This window comes from Danio aesculapii, chromosome 10 (assembly GCF_903798145.1).
Source record: "Danio aesculapii chromosome 10, fDanAes4.1, whole genome shotgun sequence".
In the NCBI taxonomy this organism is placed as follows: Eukaryota; Metazoa; Chordata; class Actinopteri; order Cypriniformes; family Danionidae; genus Danio; species Danio aesculapii.
Window position 1 is genome coordinate 5,924,099 of NC_079444.1, and position 8,802 is coordinate 5,932,900.

Genomic DNA, 8,802 nt, shown 5'->3' on the forward strand with positions numbered 1-8,802 from the left:
CAAAAATATTAGCCTAGGCTTGTAACAACATAAGTCAGATGTTAAAAAAAAATGCGTCTCTCCGCCTTTTGTTTTCTATTCATATTTTAAATTCTTTGCCAGAAAAACTAACATGTTGACTTTGTTCGGTTTAAACGGAGACTTATTTGAGATTACAATGTTTCCAGCAGCACTGAGACGTGTGCCTGTAGCGCATGCAGATACTTTTTCGCAACCGTGGCAAAGAGGGAATCTTGCTCCGCCGCCTGCATTTCTCGGAAACCAGCTCTACATCGCGGAGCGGCGCGTTCTCAACTACCAAATATGCTGCTCCATTTCTCATCAACGTCTACTATTTATCAGTTTCTCTTTTGTATTTGGCCATTTTTGAAAAGGCCTCTCTGCCATACCTGGCTGGACTAGCTGGGCATTTGCGTTCATGACACCGAGCTGGCTCTGCATTTCATGGGCTGGGTGACATGACCGCAGCTCTGGAGGTTCGACGTGTTTGTCCATTTAACACTTATTTTTCTAAACAAGCCCAACAAATAGCTTCATCCTAATTATTGATTCGCCTTTCTCGTTCGCCACGAATCCAAAATGTTTCCAGATTGGCGCTGAGCGAGCATAAGCAGAGCGTAAAACACTGGCTGCAGTCAGTAAACCATTTAACAGATGCCCCGTCTGCAGCCAAACTTTAAAAATGTATAAAGCATAGTTTAATCGTTTAACTGATACCATTCATCGGTTACAAACGTGCCCTTTCGGTTATTGCTTAATCGGTTATTTTGAGCATCCCCAACTAAACCGCATGTGCAAGCTCTATTTTTTTTTCTCTCACGGCCGCACGCCGGAGATCCGGCATGGTGCCGGAATACTTTAAGCCCTGGTAAGATCATGTTTATTACTAAGAAAACTAAATCAAAATTATATTTTAATTGAACACATCTGATCACATAAGGTACGCACAGAAAAGTCTGTTTAGTGTTGTGGAAAGGCAAAGCTGAATATCTGTGGTTAAACTGCCACCCAGCGGTCAAAAGCTGCTGGCGCACCAAGTACCGCTGTCGCCGCGGTATGAATGGCGCCATAAGGAACACATTGAAGTAGTAACATCTGTAAGCAGTGCAACACCATTCGATTGAAGCCCTTTCACACAGGGCTGAAGGACACTAAAGACTGACCAACCTTATACCTACAACAAGCCTGGACAGGAAGTCCAAAGATGACAGAAGCACACATCTCAAAGCATATTTTCATTATTAATGTCACCTTTTGCCTCTTTATGTGTCACAACGGTGCCAGAGGAGGAATTGTTGGAATGAAAATTATCATATGCATTTGTTTTTATGGCAAAACATATCTTTTTCACCAAAGAAGGACCATACTGACTCCAAAGGCAGATTCTGATTAGATCAGGGCCTGGTGTGTGGACTTTGGGGGTATTACGATGTGGTCACGTGTTGATTGGTAAGTCTGAATGTCTCAGTATTTGGGCTTTGGTCACATGATCAAGAAAGAGACAAAAAAGCTGGTAAACTTTACTCTGTCTCTTTTCCTGCTCTGCTCCTCTCCTCCTCTGGAGTCTATCTTCTCTGATTCTACTGCACTCTTCGGGGCCTGCTCTCTTTATCTCTCCCTCCCTCCCCCTGTCTCTCTCTTTCTTATGTAACTTTATTTTTACATTTAAGCTGGGTACAATTATTATCATACGTTTTTATCATTTCATATTTTATCATTTTATACTGTTATTTGTAATTAATTCAGTTGTAACCACAGAGAAGTATTGTCATTAAATAATTTCATTATCAAGTACTTGTGAATTACTTTTGATTTAACATCAACACTTAATTGCTCCATATTGTAATAAAATACAATCACATAACATCAATGCTCTCCCACATTTTTAGATATTAATACTATAGATAGAATGGTTAGATTAAAATGTACAGTTTTTTACCATCATGCTGATAACTTTGTAGTCGCTCAGCAGAACAGAATTTTTACACTATAATAATTTAGGTGTATACAATGCAAATAAATTAAACTGTTTCAAGTCATTTAAACTTTCATTTTACAAAGGCCAATCTGAAAAAATATATATATTTTAGATATTAACTAAAAACAATAAACAATGGAGGAGTTTTGAAATATTATTTATAAAATATTTGGATACAATGATATTAGACGAGCTTAAAGCAAGCTGAAAGCTGAAAGACCAGCTGAAAGCAGCTCTAAAGTCAAGCACAGAGCACGTTATCTGTGCGCCTCACTTACACATTGCTGAATACACACAGGATGTACAGCAATATGCATCTATCTTTACAAATGAAAAATAATTAAAAGATTAAAATATTACAAAAACGAAATTATTTTCTACATAAATATAAAAACCACTGCCTCCATGCCTCCTTCATCTTGGGGGACTTTTTTTAGTTTATTCATGACAACTTGCATTTGTATAATGTTAATATTAGTAGTAGTATTATTTATTATATGCATATTTATATTTGTTTTATAAAAACAAGCTTAGATTTGTCCACCTATCAGGTTTTGGATTTATAGGGCATAACTAAAAATGTATTTACTAAAAACAATAAACAACAAAGGAGTTTTGAAATATTTATATAAAGTATTTGGATATGATCATATTAATCAAATCATGCAAAGAGAGAATTTTTCGGGAGAGTAAAAACATCAGAAATGACCTTTTTTTCTGTCATCGCTGCGCCACTTTCCAAATGGATTTGAAAAAAATTGCACGTAAAAATGTGTTCTATGTCCTCAAACATTGTTTTTATCAAAACTAATTTTTTTATGTGATGGTGTCTCCCAAGGGTCAGTACTTGGTCTACTTCTCTTTAGTATTTATATGTTGACTCTTGGACAAATCCTGCAAAAATTTGGGATTAGATATCATTGTTATGCCGATGACACACAAATCTATATTAACACTTCTCCCAATTCATCGGCATCAATGTCATCGCTTAACGCTTGCTTAACTGAAATTAAAGCTTGGATGCAACATAATTATATCAAACTGAATAGTTCGAAAACAGAGATTTTATTGGTTGGCACTCCTAACATCAAAAAAAAAAAAAATAAATAAAATAAATTTAAATGTAGAGCTTTAGCTGCTGAGCGCAACAAAATGCTATAGCCTATATTTTATTACTTCCTCCTATGTCCTGAAACACTATAAATTTTTCTTCTTAAGATAAACAAATACTATGCAACATCCTTAATTTATTCTCTTAAATAAAGGGGAAATACCTGTTACCTGTTATATAGGCTATGGAAAAATTAAAATGTTTTAGGTCTCTCCGGAGCATTTGGGCAGAATGTTGGATGGCGTCTATCAAAACGAGGATGTTATAAAATAAGAGTTATTACCGGAGAATTTCTGTGGGTTTATTTTATGGATGGTGCACTTAGTCATACCTCCGTTAGTGGCGAGACCACTTGATGTGCGATGCCAACAGTCGGTCAGCGAGTAAAAAAATATAATGAATGAAAATACACAGGCCTGTGCGTATTAATGTAGCGCCACCTTCAGGTCACCCGCGTCACCACAACTGCTTAACACCCAAGTGAATCTGAGGGAAGACTTAGACCAGTAGTGTAGGTTCGTAGGAGCAGCAATGAGAGACTAACTAAAGAGAACAGACAACACAGGTGAATTTCAACTATAATGAACTTTATATAATAAAGGGAAAAAAATATATAGTAATTGTCTTAATATCTTTCTCCAGAAGAAAAACAACAATGAAGAACACTTTTTTTCTTTTCAAATAAAAAAAAAACAAGCCTGGTTATCAAAAACAATCAAAAATTATAAAACAACCAAATAATTAAAAAATGAATAGTTCCCTGAAGTTTTTTTTCCTTGTACCTTTCTTATTCAATCACCTTTTTTCTCTGACAAATGAACTATTTTATTTATTTCAATTTTATGGATTTAAATATCTATCTATCTATCTATCTATCTATCTATCTATCTATCTATCTATCTATCTATCTATCTATCTATATATATATATATATATATATATATATATATATATATATATAAAACTTATTTTAAGTACAAAGTTTGACCTATTTAATTTATAGCTAATTAACGTGTCCTAGTTAAATTACTTTACTCTATTTGAAGTTAATTGCACGTAGCATCAGTTAATTTTATGTACGTTTAAGCAAAATACTCAAATGAGCAACTCAGCTTAGAAAACAAAAGATATACACCCCAAATGACAAGTGAATAAATCACAATTATGAAATAAAATAACAATTTGTCTTCACACAAAACAGTGCAAATAAATAACAATTGAAGGGTAATTCCAACAGTCTTTATGTTGTATTGTAGCTACCAGTCTCTGAAATCTTGAGGGAAAATACTAAGTTTCGAATTCAATCCATATATTAAGGCCTACCGTCCTGCTGTCCAGAACATACCACAGTACAGGTGGAAAGGAAGAAAGTGTGATGCCAGCTTACTCTGTCATCCAGCACATTTCTGTCATGAAGATAATACGTTAAACAGCAGGTGCAATCGCTGAAATTTCACCATGAATGTGTTCAATCGAGATCCGTTGGGTGGCTCGCCATCTCATTACACGCGATGACAACCGCAATCCATGTCCTCACTGCATCCGCGTCAATATTAATTCAATATTGCTGGATCAACAAACAGTCAGTTCCGATGAATCAATATCAATGTCTTTCTAAACTTTCTGTCAAGTTTAAAAGACAGGATTCCTTATTACTTGTAATTACTATGGATTACTCCCTCCCCCGTTAACTCTATGCACGTCTCTGTGCATGAAACTAACAGTTTGTGTGATTATTGCATCAGCTGCATTTGTAAAGCTGTTTTCAATGATGGAGTCAGTCACAGCTGTGCTAAGGCTCTGAAAAAAAGACTGCACTATAGAGACCAATGGGTTATCCAGTTCAGGATAAATAAAAATATGTGGTTTCTGCCTAACTCTATCAGACTTCTGGATAACATTACCATCATTTCCATGTTTCTCCGTTTCAGTTTCATGCTCACTAACTTTTACAGTTTCCTCTACAGGTATTCGCTGATAACTCACAAAGACAGGAAACTCTGCAGGTAAGTTTTTATCAGACTCCACAACATTTGGATCATCAACTGGTAGAACATTCAAGGTAGGTGCATTGTCTATTTGAAAATTCTCTATTTCAAGTAAACATTCAACAGCACTGTCTTCTGAAATGTGACCAACAGTATCTTGAACTATTGGAATTGAGGGAACTTCATTTTGTGACCTGGTTCCAGCTTCATAAACCTCAGTGAACGTTATGTTTGTCGGTATTAAAAGATCACTGTGCATTAGCTCTAAGCTGCTGTCATTATCATCATTAGAGTCATAATCTACCTGTTCTTGTACTTTGTTACATGGGTTTTTACGAGTTGGAGGACGTTTCCAAGTACTGGGCAAATCAAGTACTTCCTCAGGTAACTGTAACAAATCACAAGGCAGTAAAAGGTCTCTGTGAAGCATTTTTAAAGGGCCTTCTCTACCCTCTGGCTTGACAGTGTACACTGAGAGATCATCCGCTTTTTTCACAACAACATATACAAGTGATTCCCAACTCATGTTTTCCCCTCAAATGTACATTTTTTTACCAGGACCCTATCCCCAATGTCCAAAACGGATTCAACGACATGCTTATCAAAACGAGCTTTGTTTCTTTCTCCAACTTTAGCAGTACTTTTCATTGCCAAATCATACGTTTTTTCCAACCTACACTTCAAATCATGCACATACTGCGAATGAGTTTTGTACTCCTCTCTGTTCAGCGGAACGTCAAATGCTAAATCTACAGGTAGTCGTGGCTGCCTTCCAAACATTAACTCATAGGGGCTAAACCCAGTAGAATCATGCTTGGTGCAGTTATACACATGAACAAGAGGTTTCACAAAACTACTCCAATGTACTTTATCACACTGTTTCAAAGTACGGAGCATGTTTAAAAGAGTACGGTTGAATCGTTCAATGGGGTTCCCCCTGGGGTGGTAAGGGGTTGTCCTAATCTTATGAATTCCCATTAATTCGCATAATTCTTTAATAGTCTTTGACTCAAAGTTGGCGCCTTGATCACTGTGTAATTTTTCAGGAATTCCATAATGAACTATAAAATTCTCCCAAAGAGCTTTAGCAACCGTACGCGACTTCTGATTACAAGTTGGAACAGCAACTGCATACTTGGTAAAGAAATCTGTGATAACCAGCACATCTTTGGTGTTTCGAGAATCTGGTTCAATGGACAAAAATCCATACACACTAACTCAAGGGGCCGAGTCACTTGAATATTAACTAAGGGGGCAGCATGATCTGGTAAAGATTTACGACACACACACCTAGGGCAGGTTCGGATCTATCTTTCAATATCCACAATCATTTTAGGCCAATAAAACCTAGATCTCACAAGGTCCAGTGTACAATCTAAACCCAAGTGCCCCATGTCATCATGTACACATGTCAGAACCATACTACGCAAAGACTCAGGAAGAACTAGTTGATGCGTGATGGAATTTCCATCATGCCTCTTCCGACAGAGAATTCCATTCTGCAACTCCAACTTACTGACTTCCCTCATAAGCAAAGAGAGCATAGGAAGTTCTTTCCGTACTGAAGGAGGGATAGTCTCACCTGTTTCTAACTGAATAATGACTTCGCGGATAATGGGGTCAGATCTTTGTTTTTCTTTTAAATCATTCTCTCCAAATGTTGGCACTACCGGACTACCAGAATTACGCTCATCATGATCAAAACTGCCTGGGATTGCAAACATGGATTGCAAGGGACTCAACTAAAGTCATAGGAGGAACACCACAATCCACGGACTCGTAATAGACAATGTGCTTGTCACATATGGCCACAATGACTTCAGGTGATACGGTCTGGACATCATCAAACAGGTGGTTCAGTGCAAATTGACGAATTCGTTCCTGTTCCTTTTGAGATGCAACATCATTCTTTAAAGCACCACGAGGAAGTCTGGACAAACTGTCAGCATCTAAGTTCTGTTTTACAGCTCTGTACTGCAGTTTAAAGAAAAATGCTGAAAGAGCAGAAAGCCACCTGTAGCTCGTAGAATCTAGTTTAGCAGAGGTCAATACATACGTAAGTGGATTACTGTCGGTATCTACAGTAAATTGGTTACCGTATAAATAATCATAAAATTTTTCAGTTACCGCCCATTTAAGGGCCAAAAACTCTGATTTCTGAGCAGGATAATGGGCTTCGCTTCGAGAAAGTGCACGGCTGGCATAAGCAATTACTTTTAACTGCCCTTCTTGCTTCTGGTACAAAGCCGCTCCTAAACCCACTGTGCTGGCATCCGTATGTAAAACATATGGAAGTTTATGGTCGGCAAAGCCAAGCACTGGAGCAGTAGTAAGTGCTTCAATGATTGCTTCAAACGCTTTCTGACAGTTTGCAGACCAACGGCTCCCAAAAGGCTCCTTGGGATTGTGGTAATCTCTCCATTCCTTAACTTTACATCTCTTTCTATGTGGGGGGTCAAATCATTTAAAGGTTTCACAATAGCAGCATAATCACGAATAAATCTGCGGTAATACCCTGAAAGACCTAAAAATGATCTCAGTTCCTTCAGGTTTTTTGGAACAGGCCAAGTTTTCAGTGCCGCATCCTTCTCTGGACCGATCTCTACACCGCTGCTAGACACAATGTGTCCAAGATATTTTACAGAAGTTTGAAAAAATCTGCATTTTTCCAAAGAAAGCTTCAACCCAAACTCCCGCAAGCGATGCAACACTCTTAACAACCTACGCTCGTGCTCCTCTAAGGTGTCAGAAAACACTATCATGTCATCCAGAAAAACAACGACCTCTCTTAAATGGACATCATTCATACAATTTTCCATCAGTCTTTGAAAGGTACTGGAAGCATTTGTAACCCCTTGTGGCATTCGATTGAACTCCCAAAAACCTAACGGACAGACTGTTACGATCTTTTCAGGTCTAAGGATGTGACCGTAACAGAAAATGAATGATTGGTGGTGGGTGATGTGCAATGGCTAGAAAAAAAGAGAGATTGATAACTCATCTCCTCAAACAGAATTTCTAGAGACTTAAACAAGGTCAAATCCAGAAAAGAGAATTTTATTTACATATCAAAATATAACAAAGAAAACAGGGTATTAATTCAGAAGGGGGCAAGGCCAAAACAACAAACAAAAACAAGCTAACTCCTAATATGAACTCTTGCTAATCTGAAATAAAAAGAAACAAAAATACATAAACAAACTAACTCCCTCTACTAACATAAACAGAAGAAAACTGATTCAAAACAAAAATGGCACCCACCTTCCTACTTAACCCTCAAAACAAACAAATCAACCAGACTCACTTCTCTTTGGGTGAATTTTTAGATGTTAACAACAAGATCACTGAAAGTAGAAGTTTGACTTAAATAGCTTCACCACACTGTAAATATTGAGGTCAAATCAAATTTTGAAAGCTTTAACAAACACAAGGTCTGTATGTGGAGAAAAGTTCAGCCACTGCACGATCTAGCCACCACCAACAATGGTTTGAAGTGTAGATCAGGTTAAATAGTCTCTCTCCTCTCCTAACAGCCAGTCACTGGAAAGATCCAATGATCGCTACCAGGTGGACACAATTACCTGCAGGGAGAGAGAGAGAGAGACACAGAGAGAGAAAACACAAGCACATTGTGCACACAAAAAGATACGTCTCAGGACGTAACACAGACAAAAGTGGTATTATGCTTATCGGACTCTTCAACTTCGATCTTGTAGTAACCAGAT